At 52.2% G+C, this 17235-nt stretch overlaps 1 protein-coding gene across 4 annotated transcripts in view; it reads left to right on the forward strand.

Annotated features, from left to right (window-relative positions):
• Positions 1–1185: 1185 nt before the first annotated feature.
• The window catches only part of TENM1 (teneurin transmembrane protein 1), a 2006416-nt gene continuing 1990366 nt past the window's right edge, over positions 1186–17235 (forward strand). For all 4 annotated transcript variants that reach the window (XM_069612654.1, XM_069612656.1, XM_069612655.1 and 1 more), the window contains exon 1: positions 1186–1698. The gene's annotated coding sequence lies outside the window, so the exon portion shown is untranslated. The remainder of the gene's footprint in view (positions 1699–17235) is intronic.

Consider the following 17235-nt stretch of genomic DNA (forward strand, 5'->3'; position numbering starts at 1 on the left):
TCTTCTGCGCTACCTCTGCCACTCCTTTTCTCCCCTCTCCTCTGTCACTGCGTGTCCACATCTCCCACTCACTGCCCCTTCCACTCCTGTTCTCACCTCTCCTCGTCTGTCACTTCCCATCCTCTTACAATACATCCTCCATATACTCGTGTGCCCCCTCCTGTCTCTCCCAGCTCCCCATCATCTCTTCTCATCATCCCCTTCTGCTCGCGTTGCATACAACCCTTCACCCCACTTCCTCTGCCTCTTCCCATCCAAACGGACTCTCTCCATACTACTACGTATTCTGTGGGTCATTCTAGCCGACCCTACTCTCTCCGGTTTCTTCCCATTCCCGGTCTTTTACCGCCCACCCCTCTCCTTCTCAGGGTGCATCCATCCAGCCATTCCCTCTCCGACGCGGTCTTTTCACCTTCTTGCCCTCGTCTCCTACGCCTCTCCCCGTCTTCCCCTCTTCTCCTCTGTCTTGTGTCACCCTCGCCCCTCTCGGGGTGCTCCCATTGTGTCTTTCCCTCTCGCCCACTGTCGATTCCCTTCTACCACTCCCCATCCTCCTTTCTCCTCATCGTTCTCTTCTCTTTGTGGGCTCTCCTCCTCTGCCAGCCGCCTTCTTCCCCTGTCTTTCTCGGGGCACTGCCATCCTCATCGCCCTCTCCTCCTCTGCCTCGCCGCTCCTCTGCTCGCTCCTCACTGGCCGCAAGCGGGTGTGAGCGGCAGCAGAACCGGTACCCAGTGGCACCTCACGCTCACTGCTCCGTCGCCCCCTCCGTCCGCTCTTCTCTACAGAGAGGTGGGCTCGCCTAGCCCCGCGCGTCCCTCCCACCGCGCCCCCTTTTCAGATGGTATAGTCTGCGAGCTCTGTCTCTGCGCGGAGAGGGGCGAGCAGCGCCTTCTGTCTCTGGAGCGGGAGGAGAGCGAGGTGCACAGCGGAGACAGCGGCAGCAGCAGGACCAGCATCTGTCTGGGAGCGCAGCCGCAGCATCGCCGGCATCCCTCTGCAGCGGCACGGCAGCATCCTCTCCGACAGCCGGGTGCTGCACAGACCTGCAGGGAGAGATCATCAGCCTGCAGGGGCCGGGGCCAGCCTGCAAAGCCCCGGCACGAGCTGCAAGGAGGCAGCACCGGTGTGCAGGACAGAGCACCAACTGCATGGACCGGACGCCAGCATCAGTGACACGGCACCGGTAGCAGGGACACGGCATCGGCCTGTGGCGAGGCAGACCCAGCCGCAGCCTGCAGAGACATTACAGCAGCACGTGGGGAGCGCGCACCAGCCCGCGGGGCACAGCACCCCCTTGCAGAACCCACAGGCTATCTGTAGTGGGGAGAACGAGTGGCAGCCCGCGGAGATCCAAGTCTGCATGCAGGGACACCTCGGGAAATTGCATGGAGTAGGGCCCGTGCACAGGATCGGCAGGTATCAGCCTGCGCTCGGGGACCTCGGCATCACTCTGCCGGCAGTGCCCATGCCAGCTGCACGGGAGTAGACTGACGCGTGTGGCACTTGCTAGCGAAGGAGACCACATGACGGCTCCCTGCATACTATGTGCCGAGGAGGCGCGGAAGACCATGGATTGCCTGTGAGCAGGAGAAGAACCGAGGCACCGCCGGGGCGCAGACCCCGGACCATGGCAGCGCCTGGACACCAGGGTGCGGGCACCGGGAGGCCGAGACAGAGCGAGACGCGCCACTGAAGAGGTAGGTGCAGCGGTCTGGCAGAGGGCAGAGTGCTGGGAGGGGCCGCAGCACGGGGGTCACTCTGAAACACGCGCAATCTGCGCACTGTGGCAGTACACATTCCCAGGTGATGCGTGGTGCCCAGGCGTGATGTACTATGGTCAGGCCGTGAACCCATTGGACAGGGCCCAATGCACGGGTGAAGTTATGAATGGTAACAGTGTGCCCAGGTGGGCGACGAGGGGGCACAGAACACGCTGATCTGAAGACGAAACGCCACACGAGTGTGCTGGTATACATTGTGTAAACGAGGCGTGAAGTTGCAGGGAAACCCTGCGCGAGTGTGGGTTTGAAGGCACGCGCCGCCAGGCTGTGCTTAAAGTGCACTCTGCGCTTAGCAGGGACGTGCTGCGCTCGCTGTGGGAAGTCGAAGGCGCCCACTCCACAGGCGTCATTGGAAAGGGGCACTTGATGCTCGGCTGCGGCGCGGGAGGGACGGCCGCGCGAACCGACGCGACGCCCAGGAGGCTCGGCATTTGGGTGTGATAATGAACGAGAGACGGGGCGCCCACGACAGGTGAAAGTCTGCATATTTATAGCCGACTGTTCTTCACAGTGGAAACACCCTGGATTGGGGCGGGGGAGGGTGTCCGATTGGGGCACAGATCCTCTGAGCGTGCACGTCCGAGGCTCCAGCTGCAGCCCGCGATCAGCTGTACTAGCAAAGGGGTGCCGAGCTTGGGAGCCGTGCTAAAGGAGCGCCATGTGTTTTGGGCATTCTGCCTGGGTGCAAAGCACTTTGATAGGGAAGAGGCACTGAGCTCAAGAGCCATGCTGAAGGGTTGCCAGGTGTTGATATGATTAACCAGTCGGGTGCTAGCAGGGGCCAATTCCTAAAAATTAAAGAGGCGGGACTCATCAACACATGCAGTGGGACGTGTCGCCATGAATTAACGTTTGAAGGTGAAATATGCACATTTCATGAAATTGGCTTTGCATAACCACCAAAATTGCACAGGACGAATGGATTTGCCTTTCACAAAATCAACACACAAAATAAAAAACAAGAGAGGATATTTTTATCTAATAGTGTTTTTGAAAATGTTGAAAGGTGTGCACGTTTTAAACTCCAAAACCAATACAAATGTTTTCCCTGGAGTTTGCAGCACTGAAATGGGAAATTTCATCTTTAGTTGTTTGAAGTGTCCGGCCTGCAAACCTGGTGACATAAATTCAAAGAGGACATTCAATGTTTCTCATTTTAGCTGAGGGGACTGAGTCCACCCGCGTGTACCCTCGACTTGAGCCCTGGGTGCTAGGGTGCCATGCTAAATAGGTACCATACACTGAGATAGGAATGTGGCACTGAAGTCGGGTCGCATGCTAAATGGGCACTGCGCTTTGTGGTGGTGAACCGGCACGATGGCAGGGTGCCACGGTGAATGGGTATCATGTGTTGTGTTGGTGGACCGGTACTCTGCTAGGGTGCCATTCTGAATGGGTACCGCGCTTTGTGAAAGTGGATCGGCACTGTGCTAGGGTGTCATGGTGAATGGAAGAGCACTGTTCTAGGGTGCCATTCTGATTGGGTACAACGTGTTGTGAAGGTGGATCGGCACTGTGCTATGGTGCCGTGCTGAATGGACCGGCACTGTGCTCGGGTGCCATTCTGAATGGACGCAATGTGTTGTGATGATGGTCCGGCACTGTGCTAGGGTGCCATAGCTGAATGGACCGGCACTGCACTAGGGTGCCATGCTAAAAATGAAACGTGCGTTGAGCTAGAGATGAGCCCTTGGGTTTTGATGCCATGCTCAATAGGTGGCACGTGTTGTGATGGTGAACAGACAGGTTGCTACTGTGCCATGCTGAATGGGTGCTGGGTGTCGAGATAGAAAATAAACACTGAGCTCGTATGCCCTACTAAGTAGGTGTTGTATGTTGTGATGGCGAACAAGCATTGTGTGAGTGTGTCATTCGGAATGAGTACCATGTGGTCGAACGGACACAAGGGGTCAGCGTATTTTGATGGTGAACCCGTGCTGTGCTAGGGTGCCATGCTGACTGCATACCACGTGGTCAGATAGGGGCGAGACACTGGGTTCGGGTGCAGCGAGACACTGTGCTAGGGTGCCACGCTGAGTGCATACCACGTGGTGAGATAGGGGCGAGACACTGTGCTAGGGTGCCATGCTAAGTGCATACCACATGGTGAGATAGGGGTGAGACACTAGGTTCGGGTGCCGCAAGACACTCTGGTAGGGTGCCATGCTGAGTGCATATCACGTGGTGAGATCGGCGCGAGACACTTTGCTAGGGTGCCATGCTGGGTGAGACACTGTGCTAGGGTGCCATGCTGAGTGCATACCACTTGGACAGATAGGGGTGAGACATTGTGCTAGGGTGCCATACTGAGTGCATACCACGTGGAGAGATTGGGGTGAGACACTGTGCTAGGGTGCCATGCTAAGTGCATACCACATGGTGAGATAGGGGTGAGACACTAGGTTCGGGTGCCGCAAAACACTGTCCTAGGATGCCATGCTGAGTGCATACCACGTGGTGAGATCGGCGCGAGACACTTTGCTAGGGTGCCATGCTGGGTGAGACACTGTGCTAGGGTGCCATGCTGAGTGCATACCACTTGGACAGATAGGGGTGAGACATTGTGCTAGGGTGCCATACTGAGTGCATACCACGTGGAGAGATTGGGGCGAGACACTGTGCTAGGGTGCCATGCTGAGTGCATACCACGTGGTGAGATAGGGGCAAGACACTGGGTGCGAGTGCAATGCTGAGTGCATACCATGTGGTGAGATTGGGGCGAGCCACTTTGCTAGTGTGCCATGCTGGGCAAGGCACTGTGCTAGGGCACCATGCTGAGTGCATACCATGTGGTGAGATAGGGGCGAGACACTGTGCAAGGGTGCCACACTGAGTGCATACCACGTGGTGAGATAGGGGCAAGACACTGTGCTAGGTCGCCCTGCTGAGTGCATACCACATGGTGAGATAGGGGCGAGACAATGGGTCCGGGAGCCATGCTGAGTACATACCATGTGGTGAGATAGGGGCGAGACACTGGGTTAGGGTGCCATGCTAAATGTGTGCAATGTGTTGTGATAGTGAATATGCACAGAGAGCGCTGCCATGTGCTTTGGGAGTGATGTGGAACTGGGCGTGTGTGCTTGGAATGACAGCGAAGGAGCGTTGTATGCTCCGGTCTGCCTTTTAAGGCGGCACACGTGCGTGCATGCTTCTACATGGAGCATGATTGGTGCTTCACCGAGAGGGGTATCTTACAGAGGGTGCAGTACTGAATGGGTAATTATGCGGGAACAATTGCCGGTGTAATGCTGAAAGTGGCACACGGTGCTGGGTGCAGCCACGGAAGGAGCACATTGTGCGGGTGTAATCAGTGATAAATGTGTACAAAAAAAAGAAGTGCCAGGGCTCCAATATTTTCTAACACGCCCATGACACATCATGATGGGCAGCTCCCCACCCACTGTTGCCACCACCCACGGTTGCCCCCAGGCTGGCAACATAAATGGGTTCAAAGCTTCAACTCCCACCGTCTTATTAGGGTTGGTCTTATGTACTGACTATGGCAGATGTGTGATTTACAAATGCCAATCAACATAGACATAAAATAACATATGTGTCTTGACTTGAGACAAATGTTTGTGTGTCTTCAAACACAATCATCATGTACGTGTGGCTCTGATTCTATAGGTGTCTGCTAAGTGACGGCTGGTTACAATAATGAAGTTGCTAAAACACCACATATTCAAACTGGGTCTGCGACAATAATGCCAGGGCTCAGAAATAAGTGCCAGGGCTGAGCCTTGGCCAACACCCCCACAAATTAAGCACTGGGTGTAATGCTGAAAGAGGCACACTGTGCTGGGTGCAACCACAGGGGACACATTGTTCCAGTGTAATGCTGAACGAGGCACACTGTGGTGGGTGCAGCATGAAAATGGGCACATTGTGCCAGTGTAATGCTGAAAGAGACACACTGTGCTGGGTGCGTCCATGGAAGCGGCACATTGTGCCAGTGTAATGCTGAAAAAGGCACACTGTGCTTGGTGCAGCACGAAAGGGGCACATTGTGCCAGTATAATGCTGAAAGAGGCACACTGTGATGGGTGCAGCACAAAAGAGGCACATTGTGCCGGTGTAATGCTGAAAGAGGCACACTCTGCTGGGTGCAACCACGGAAGGGGCTCATTGTGCCGGTGTAATGCTGAAAGATGCAGACTGTGCTGGGTACAGTAATGAGAGGGGCACATTGTTCCTGTCTAATGCTGAAAGAGGCACACTGTGATGGGTGCAGCACAAAAGAGGCACATTATGCCGGTGTAATGCTGAAAGAGGCACACTCTGCTGGGTGCAACCACGGAAGGGGCTCATTGTGCCGGTGTAATGCTGAAAGAGGCACACTGTGCTGGGGCAGCCATGAGAGGGGCACATTCTGCCGGTGTGGTGTAGTGCTGAAAGAGGCAGTCTGTGCTGGGTACAGTCATGAGAGAGGTACATTGTGCTGGTGTAAAGCGGAGAGAGGCACACTGTGCTGGGTGCAGCCAGGAAAGGGCACCTTGTGCCATTGTAAAGTTGAAAGGGGCACACTGTGCTCGGTGCAGCCATGCGAGGGGCTGATAGTGCCGCCGTAATGCTGAAAAAGGCACACTGTGGTGGGTGCAGTATGAAAGGGGCACATTGTGTCAGTGTAATGCTGAAAGAGGCACACTGTGCTGGGTGCAGCACAAAAGAGGCACATAGTGCCAGTGTAATGCTGAAAGGGACACACTCTGCTGGGTGCAACCACGGAAGGGGCTCATTGTGCCGGTGTAATGCTGAAAGAGGCACACTGTGCTGGGGCAGCCATGAGAGGAGCACATTCTGCCGGTGCGGTGTAGTGCTGAAAGAAGCAGACTGTGCTGGGTACATTCATGAGAGGGATACATTGTGCTGGTGGAAAGCGGAGAGAGGCACACTGTGCTGGGTGCAGCCAGAAAAGGGCACCTTGTGCCAGTGTAATGCTGAAAGAGGCAGACTGTGCTGGGTACAGTCATTGTGCCGGTGTAATGCTGTAAGAGACAGAGCGTGCTGGGTACAATCATGAGAGGGGCACATTGTGCCAGTGTAATACTGAAAGAGGCACACTGTGCTGGGGCAGCCATGAGAGGGGCACATTCTGCCGGTGTAATGCTGAAAGAGGCAGACTGTGATGGGTACAGTCATGAGAGGGGCACATTGTGCCGGTGTAGTGCTGAAAGAGGCGCACTGTGCTGGGTGCAGCCAGGAAAGGGCACCTTGTGCCAGTGTAATGCTGAAAGAGGCAGACTGTGCTGGGTACAGTCATTGTGCCGGTGTAATGCTGTAAGAGACAGAGCGTGCTGGGTGCAATCATGAGAGGGGCACATTGTGCCAGTGTAATACTGAAAGAGGCACACTGTGCTGGGGCAGCCATGAGAGGGGCACATTCTGCCGGAGTAATGCTGAAAGAGATACACTATGCTGGGTGCAACCACAGAAGGGGCTCATTGTGCTGGTGTAATACTGAAAGAGGCACACTGTGCTGGGGCAGCCATGAGAGGGGCACATTCTGCCGGAGAAGTGCTGAACGAGGCAGACTGTGCTCGGTACAGTCATAGTGCCGGTGTAATGCTGAAAGAGGCAGACTGTGCTGGGTACAGTCATGAGAGGGGCACATTGTGCCGGTGTAATGCTGAAAGAGGCAGACTATGCTGGGTACAGTCATGAGAGGGGCACAGTGTGCTAGTTTAATGTTGAAAGAGGCACACTGTGCTAGGTGCAGCCATGAAAGGCCACATTGTGCCAGTGTAATGCTGAAAGATGCACACTGTGCTGGGTGCAGCCAAGGGAGGGGCTCATTGTGCCGTTGTAATGCTGAAAAGGGCACACTGTGGTGGGTGCTACCAAGGGAGGGGCTCATTGTGCAGGTGAAATGTTGAAAGAGGCACACTGTGGTGGGTGCAGCCAGGGGAGGGGCACATTGTGCCAGTGTAATGTTGAAAGAGGCACACTGTGCCGTCTGCATTCAGAACACTACCATATTTTGCTGGATGTAATTCTGGAAGAGGCCCTCTAACCTGGGTGTGACAGGGGGGTCTTTACGGGGTGTAATGTTGGAAGGAAACACTGTGCTAGTGGTTCACGGAAAGGGACACATCGGCTGCGTGTAACACTGAAAGAGGCACTATGTGCCGGTGCAATGCCGGGTGTGCTGGTGAAAATGCTGAGAGGGTCACATTGCTTGCTCTGCGTGTAGTGCTGACAGGGGTGCTCTTTCCTGGGTGTAATCTTGATGAGGGGTTCTGTGATGAGGAGCACATTTTGCTGGGTGTCCTCATGAAACGGACTCATTGTCCGGGACTCTGTGCTGGGTGTCATGCCGAGAGGTACACTTTGCAGGTGTAATGCTGAAAGCATACACTGTTCTGAGTGTGATTCTGAAAGGGGCCCGCTGTGATGGGTTTAATTCTGAAAGGGACACGGTGTTATTGGTCTAGTGCCGAAAGAAGCACCCTGTGCTGGGGGTTGTGGGGAAAGGGACTCACTGTGCTGTGTGTAATGCTGAAAGGAGCACATTTTGCTGGATGTAATGCTGGGTCTAGCGTTGAAAGGGGCCCACTCTTCTGGGTGCAATGCCGGAAGCATCGCCTTGTGGTGGATGCCATGCTGAAAAGAACACCTAGAATTGAAAAGGGTGGTTACAAGAAGGCATGAAGTGCTGAAAATAATGCGGAAAGGGGTACGTGTGTAATTTCACAGAGGTACCAGCACGCCGGTGTGATAGCGAAAGGAGTGCGAGACTGCGCTGGGGGTGAAACTTTGAAGGGGCACACCGCACAAGGGGCAGTGTTGCAGGTCCCGTGCATTGTGTCGAGGGTAAGAGTGTACACTGCACTCGGGAATGGGGCACTGGACTGGTGTGTGAAGCCGAAGGGGGCACAGAGCGCTGGCTGTGCCACCGACGTACTTGATTGTGCTGTGTGTGTAGTGGTTCACTGAGGGTGAACAGGGCATGTTATACCTGCTGAAACCCGAAGAAGTGGTACTGCAGTGGTAGATTGGCAAGATGGATTCTTTTGATTGGTCGTGATTTTACGTGCGCACACTTTACTCCGGAACTGTGTTGTAGGCGGAATTGTTGCGGCAGCTGCCGATTGGGGCTGAAGCAGGCGCCGGGCAGTGTGCACGCCTGTACACTCGATTCATTGAATGTTTAGCACGGTGCAAAGTCGCTTTTCACTGGTGCAAAGTCACTTCGCACCGAGCTAAACATTCCATGAATCGGGCCCAAAATTGGACAAGGCGAAGTCGGCGGCGGGGGAGTGCGGCTCGCAGGGATAATGCCATCGCTGGCTGGCGCGCTGTTCTCGGTGCGATAGTAAAGATGGCCTGCTCCTCGTGCTTGACACAGAAGTGGCCTCTTTAAGAGGCCATGATCTGCTGACAATAGAATGTGCAGGTATGTCTCAGCGTCCACGCGGACGCATGTACACTGCTTGCGGGCGATGCTAACGTGGCCCAGTGGGGGGGCCGCGCCGTGACAAGTGTGGGGGGCGCCAATGTGGGGACAGTGAGGAACTGTACTCGAGGCGATGTGCATGGGCAGAGGGAGCGCGAGGAGCGATTGCTCGCTGGAGAGATGTCACGCAGGGGCTGGGCCTGGGGTTGTTATGATTGGGCAGTGGGGGCGCGAGGAGCGATTGCTCGCTGGAGAGATGTCACGCAGGGGCTGGGCCCGGAGTTGTTATGATTAGGCAGTGTCGGGCGCGAGTAGTGATTGCTTGCTGGAGAGATGTCACGCCCGTGGTGGTTATGGATGGGAAGTGGGGGCGCGAGTAGCGATTGCTTGCTGGAGAGATGTCACGCAGGGGCTGGGCCTGGGGTTGTTATGATTGGGCAGTGGGGGCGCGAGGAGCGATTGCTTGCTGGAGAGATGTCACGGAGTGGCTGGGCCCGGGGTGGTTATGGATGGGCACTGGGGCGGGAGTAGTGATTGCTTGCTGGAGAGATGTCACGCAGGGGCTGAGCCTGGGGTTGTTATGATTGGGCAGTGGGGGCGCGAGGAGCGATTGCTTGCTGGAGAGATGTCACAGAGTGGCTGGGCCCGGGGTTGTTATGATTGGGCAGTGGGGGGCGCGAGTAGTGATTGCTTGCTGGAGAGATGTCATGCAGGGGCTGGGCCCAGGGTTGTTATGATTGGGCAGTGGGGGGCGCGAGTAGTGATTGCTTGCTGGAGAGATGTCACGCAGGGGCTGGCCGGGGGATGTTATGATTGGGCAGTGGGGGCGCGGGAGCGATTGCTTGCTGGAGAGATGTCACGCAGGGGCTGGGCCCGGGGTGGTTATGTATGGGCAGTGGGGCCACGAGTAGTGATTGCTTGCTGGAGAGATGTCACGCAGGGGCTGGGCCCGGGGTAGTTATGATTGGGCAGTGGGGGCGCGAGGAGCGATTGCTTGCTGTAGAGATGTCACGGAGTGGCAGGGCCCAGGGTTGTTATGATTGGGCAGTGGGGGGCGCGAGTAGTGATTGCTTGCTGGAGAGATGTCATGCAGGGGCTGGGCGGGGGATGTTATGATTGGGCAGTGGGGGCACGGGTGCGATTGCTTGCTGGAGAGATGTCACGCAGGGGCTGGGCCCGGGGTGGTTATGGATGGGCAGTGGAGGCACGAGTAGTGATTGCTTGCTGGAGAGATGTCACGCAGGGGCTGGGCCCCGGGTTGTTATGAATGGGCAGTGGGGGGCGCGAGTAGTGATTGCTTGCTGGTGAGATGTCATGCAGGGGCTGGGCCCGGGGTGGTTATGGATTGGCATTGGGAGCGCGAGTAGCGATTGCTTGCTGGAGAGATGTCACGCAGGGGCTGGGCCTGGGGATGTTATGATTGGGCAGTGGGGGCGCGGGAGCGATTGCTTGCTGGAGAGATGTCACGCAGGGGCTGGGCCCGGGGTGGTTATGATTGGGCAGTGGGGGGCGCGAGTAGCGATTGCTTGCTGGAGAGATGTCGGGGCTGGGCCCGGGGTGGTTATGGGTTGGCATTGGGGGCGCGAGTAGCGATTTCTTGCTGGAGAGATGTCACGCAGGGGCTGGGGCCGGGGTTGTTATGATTGGGCAGTGGGGGGCGCGAGTAGCGATTGCTTGCTGGAGAGATGTCAAGCAGGGGCTGGGCCCAGGGTGGTTATGGATGGGCAGTGGGGGCACGAGTAGTGATTGCTTGATGGAGAGATGACACGCAGGGGCTGGGCCTGGGGTTGTTTTGATTGGGCAGTGGGGGCGTGAGGAGCGATGCTTGCTGGAGAGATGTCACAGAGGTGAACTACTTCGTGGGAAGTCTGGTCCCAGTACAGTGCTCCAAAGTGTCCAGAAGGGGTGTGGGAGATGCAATAAACTAAGGAAGCACATGTCCCAGAGCGTCCTTCCACCGGAGCACTCACATCCCAATTAGAGGGTACCTGTTTGAGTTCCTAAACACACCCTGATTCATGGAGCAGTGGAAAGTGTGTTTTTGCAGTGCAAAGTCACATTGTACTGCAAAAATGACTTTGCACTGCAAAAATATACGTTGCACCACTTCATTAATCAGGGTGGATGTAGGTGCAGCCAGATAAAAATGTGCAATGATAACTTCTGCAAATCCCCACCAGCACACCACACACAGACACAATAGAGCGCGTCATATATGGTATGAACGTCTTTCATGATGGACTGATCTGACCCTGTCAGGTGTCAGGGGTGGGATACAGAGTCTGCTGAGGTGAGCACTCAACTTGTCGACCTTTCTTTCCGCTGATAGACCACAGCACAAACAAACAATAGGCATACTTTCCAAGTGTTTTTACCTGGGGTCTTGGTGAGGTGAAGTTTGGAGTTCTAAGCTCCATGGAGGGCATTTTAACCCAAAGGACAATGCGGAAGGGTGGGAATGAAACCCCCCAAGTGAAATTCGAGCTTCACCTATCTCAAGATGCCTGCCCCTGGGTTTTTACTTCGTATTTGGAGACTTGTCATCCTGATTGTATAATAGGTCCAGCCAAACTACAAGTACCAGAATGCAAAAAACTAAAATAGCACTGGATGAAAAACTCGCTCCGGCACATGGCACATTTAAATCTGTGTTCATGATTCAAATCAATGAAGTTAGCAGGGGTGTGACATAAGCACCCCACACCCTCCCCCATCTGTATAGAGGAAGCACTGCTTCTTCATGGCCTCCCACACTCGGATCTCTGTGTAAGCACACGCCGCATGGACTGTGCCCAGTGGTGGATCCACCACTCCCGCTGGGTGATCAGTGCACCCCCAGCCTCCCGCTGGCACACTATTATCTGAACCCCAGTCACCAAAAGCTGCCTCTGCCACAGATGCGTGCCACGGCCCTCCGCTGCTCCCACAGGCCGCAGGCACGGAGTGCCGTGGGAGCAGCGGGCGTGATGCGCTGCCTGTCTCGGGTTTAAACTAAGCTCCGCGGAGCTCTCAGGCAGGCAGAGGGCACCCGCTGATTACCGCATAAAGTCCCGGGCGACGCTGGTCGGTGGCTGAATGCTGCCGGAACATGATAAAGGCGCACACACAGGCCTGTCTTTGCAAAAGGAAGAGCGAGGGGGAGCACTGAAGACTCTCCCAGATATAACGGCTGCTAATATTTATTATCGGTGCGCGACACATTGGGATGGTTGCAGCAAAAGCTTTTTATTTTTAAACTTTTGAAATGCTTCTCTTGTTGCATTGTTATTTTGCTGCAATAGGCACCTCGTGTCACTTACCTGTACTTTTGGAAAGGTTGGGAGGAAAGCTATCCATTGTGTACTGTAACATGCCCTGAAAATTTGATTGGGGTGCCATAGGTGAGAGAACTGTTTAAAGAGACGCTGGCCAGCAGCGAACACCGCAAGTCTGTATGGAAGAAAATACCGAGCAGTCATTACCTGGGGTAGCCTTGCTTAGAGAAAGCCGGGGTGCAGGATAGATGCGCCCACTGTGCATAGAGAAAGCCGGCGTGCAGGATAGATGAGATGCTTCCTCTGTGCATAGAGAAAGCCGGCGTGCAGGATAGATGCGCCCTCTGTGCATAGAGAAACCCGGCGTGCAGGATAGATGAGATGCTTCCTCTGTGCATAGAGAAAGCCGGCGTGCAGGATAGATGCGCCCTCTGTGCATAGAGAAAGCCGGCGTGCAGGATAGATGCGCCCTCTGTGCATAGAGAAAGCCGGCGTGCAGGATAGATGCACCTTCTCTACATAAAGAAAGCCGGCGTGCAGTATAGACGCGCCCTCTGTGCATAGAGAAAGCCGGCGTGCAGTATAGATGCGCCCTCTGTGCATAGAGAAAGCCGGCGTGCAGGATAGATGCGCCCTCGATGCGTATAGAAAGCCGGCGTGCAGGATAGATGCGCCCTCTGTGCATAGAGAAAGCCGGCGTGCAGGATAGATGCGCCCTCTGTGCATAGAGAAAGCCGGCGTGCAGGATAGATGCGCCCTCTTTGCATAGCGAAAGCCGGCGTGCAGGATAGATGCGCCCTCTGTGCATAGAGAAAGCCGGCGTGCAGGACAGATGCACCCTCTGTGCATAGAGAAAGCCGGCGTGCAGGACAGATGCACCCTCTGTGCATAGAGAAAGCCAGCGTGCAGGATAGATGAGCCCTGAATGCGTAGAGAAAGCCGGCGTGCAGGATAGATGCACCCTCTGTGCTTAGAGAAATCCGGCGTGGAGAATAGATGCACCCTCTGTGCATAGAGAAAGCCGGCGTGCAGGATAGATGCGCCCTCTGTGCATAGAGAAAGCCGGCGTGCAGGATAGATGCGCCCTCTGGGAGCCCGCTGCAGGCTTCACACAAGATGAAAGCAAGGCGAAGAATGGGCGTTAATCAGACAACAGGTGTGCTTTCTTCCATTCTGCCTGCCTTACCATTGGTGATGCTGCCAGTCAGTATCCCACTAAATACCCTGATAACCCAACGTGGCGCACGGGCCCCTCTATTCGCCTTCTCGAAACATTGATAACATGACAAGACTTGTCAAACACGTTCTGATGTGCGTGTGTTTTTTTTTTAACCTTAAGTGCACTGCCATCTGACTTTCAAAAGCGATTACACGTTGAGGTGGGAGCGTGACATTGACTTTGCTTGCTCTGGCAATGCCTTTTTTTGTGTGTGAATCTGTTGCAGAATGAGATATAGAATATGGAACCAGTAGGCTTGGCATCCATCAACAATTTGATTTGTGACTCCCCCACATCAAAATGGTGTGATCCTATTTAATTCACATTATTTCTCTGTGGTATCGGACAAAACTGTGAGGTCTTGAAACATTGACCAACATAATAATAGTTAAGGCCAAGAATTAGGTATAGAGTATTCTCAAAGGATCATAGAGTCCAGAGCACGCAGAAAAGTTTTCCTCGTTAAGCCTTCGTAAAGACCCACATATAACAGCTGAAGTTCCTAATATGGACATTGAGGGAATTGGTCCTGATAATGTAAGTAAAGTATTTGTGGAAAGCCTACTGCCAGAACATCATCATGTATTCACAAATCGATCAAACATTTTGAGGTTGTTGGGTGGAATCCCCGGTTTGAGAGCAATCTCAACTAGGGATATAGAGAGGGTAGACTTCATTGACTTGCACAGGACCGAAGGCGCCGTCATAAACATTGTATCTAATATTGTCCTGGGAACGATCATGGAGGAAGTGAAATCATTAAGTGAGTTGTGCTCTGACCTAACAGTGTACTCCCCAGGAAAGGGAGGTAGATTATGCCATCCTAACCAATGGAAGGAGACTTCATCATGTTGAGACATTGCCATTTCAGTCAATGTCGGAGCACAAAATCCAAGGGAGGTGCAATTTATATCTAAGAACTTGATTGAGGATGCTCAGGAGAAAGACGCTGCACAGGATTAGTCTAGGCTAGCTAGTGCACTGCTCTGCCCTGATCAGTCAAAAACCTTGGAGTAACACAGAAAACTCACAACATCATTCTCTTGCAGGAAACCTGGTTAATGGAGTGTCCTTAACTCGATGGCTAGTCCACATTTTTTCAGCCCGCCACCAAGGGAAGTCTGGGCAGGCCCTCAGGAGGCATTGTCACTGCTATTAAGTCGTGTGAACATTTTTATGTTGTTCATTTAGAGAGTGTGCGCAGGGTAATTTTGGCTAACCATGGGCAAGTTAAATAGCTCAAGAAACACTTGTTTACAGACGTGTTATAAATGACATATCATATCAAGATAAACTTAATCTACTGATCTTTCACATATACTGGCACATAGAGATGTGTATTCTGGAACAATTTCTTGAGTTGCTGTTTAGGTGACTTGACGGAGGAAAGCAATGTAATCTGGAATCTTCTGGTAGATCAAGATTTCATTTTAAGAATAATTGGTAGAATTAGTAGCTTTTGGGCTCCAGGCTTCAATAAGCTGCCAAATGTACTTGTTAAGAGTGATGCCATTCCTTGGGCCACTATTTTTTTACAGGGAGCAAATTGTTGAAACCGATGATTTCCAGCCACCTGGAGAGCAGGGCCTGTGGTACCAATTTTTAAGAAAGGCTTACGTTCAAACCCAAAAAGCTATCACCCAAACTCTTTTTTGGATGCTGATAGTAACATGATTGCATCGTTGATTTTAATGCATCTTAATCGTTGGCAGAGAATGGCTGGTTGTATTAAAAAGTGGAAAACATGGTTTGGAAGGAATCTGAGTATGTCAGTTAATGGTTTCCTTCTAAGATGTATTCACAACTTGGCGTGGTCTAAGCAATATGAATAAGTGTTCATTGCTTCAGTGGATCTCTCAGCGGCTTTTGACACCATAGGTGGGGGGCTATTATGGAGTAAATTGAAGAAATGGAGAATACTTCATGGTCTATTGCGACTTATTATAGACATGCATGAACAATCCAATATTCAGGCGAAGCTGGATTATGAAGGCTATTTTTCCCAAAAAATACTGAGTCAAACGGGGGTGTATTTTAGCCCCTTCTCTTTTTAATTTATATGTCTCCAATATCGTGGAATCAATGGAACTTGTCGCGTTTACTCCTCCAGGATTGGGTCATCTCAAATGTATTTGGGTAGCATATGCAGATGACTTTCTGCTCTTTGATTGTGCACAGAGAGACTTACAGCAATTGAGCAATGCTTTTACCAACTATGCATCAACAATTTTATGTAAATCAATCTGCAGAAAACAATTGTGTTGCAGGGTACCCACAAGAGGAATTTGACGAATAAGAAGTGGTCTATTTCATCGGATGCACTGCAAAGGGTAGACCATTTCCTTTACCTTGGGTTTCCGGTAATAGCGAAGCCCCACAGATTACAGGTTAGTTAATAGATGTCAATCCTTAAACAATCAGCTATGTAGACTGAACTACAAGTACGGTACATTTTCACTTACCGGCAGCGCTGAGATTTGATGAGGGTAAAATGATACCCAAGTTACTATGTGGAACCGAGGTGCAGGCCCTATTGGCTTTTGATATCCTTCCGAAATAGGACAGCCTTATTGGAGATACGTATTGAGGTTGCCAAATTCTGTGCCAATTGCAGTTATAAGATATGAACTGGTGGATGAAATCACTGTTAATTTTAGTTCATTGGAAGATTCAGAGCTTTTTTGTAAGCTTATTAACCCACAGGCTGGCACCTTAATGGTGGATTTGAACATCATAAAGCATAGGGGAAGGGTGCAGACGTTATCTAGACTGGTAGAGTACTGATGTAAATTACCGAAACAGATGGACTGCACAGAGCACGTCCTGATTACCAACCCAGGCAACATTAAGCAAAAGTTACATAGGCTAGACTGGATTGAAACAATTGAGCGCTTTCACGGTTACGAGTCATTAAGACACCTTCAAACTGAGCATAAAAAGAGTCGAACCGTGGCACAGTGCCTTTCACATTATCCAAATAAATTTATACGAGATTCCTTGTTAAGATTTAGGTTGAATTTGTATTTAACCAGGTAGGTTTTGAATAAATGCGCTCCTCTTGAGGGAGCCAGAGACTTTTGGAGGTTTTTTAACTAACATAACGGAGAGTATATCTCTGAAACACCTTTTAGGGTACTTTCCTGCCCTGTATGGGAAGCATATTGAATTGTTTAAGAAATGTGGGTATCCAGCTGTTTCTTTCAATTGTGAGCATTTTGGGAGTTCTGTTTGCAGGGAGTCTCTACTTCAGTTGTGGTGGCATTGGTTGATTTTATGAGCTGTTTGAAATTGATGAAAATCGTTTGAATGTGGTTAGCATTGCTCTTTTTTACATGATGTTTAAATGAATTTTGTATGAATTGTTAGTAAATTTGGTATAGACATTTTTACGGTAAATAGTAATGTTTAAATGTCGAACGCCTTTTCCTTATTGCATTGTATGTCGAAGGTTATGGTTAAACCAAATGACAAATAAATACATAATAAAACAAAATAATAGTTACATAACAATGGAAAACAGAAGCAAATGTGGCCTTTCTGTTGTTCCTGGAAGTGTCTAGGGAGCAGCGGGTAGTGCACCTTGT

Source organism: Ambystoma mexicanum, chromosome 5p (assembly GCF_040938575.1).
Source record: "Ambystoma mexicanum isolate Mex_15411 chromosome 5p, UKY_AmexF1_1, whole genome shotgun sequence".
In the NCBI taxonomy this organism is placed as follows: domain Eukaryota; kingdom Metazoa; phylum Chordata; class Amphibia; order Caudata; family Ambystomatidae; genus Ambystoma; species Ambystoma mexicanum.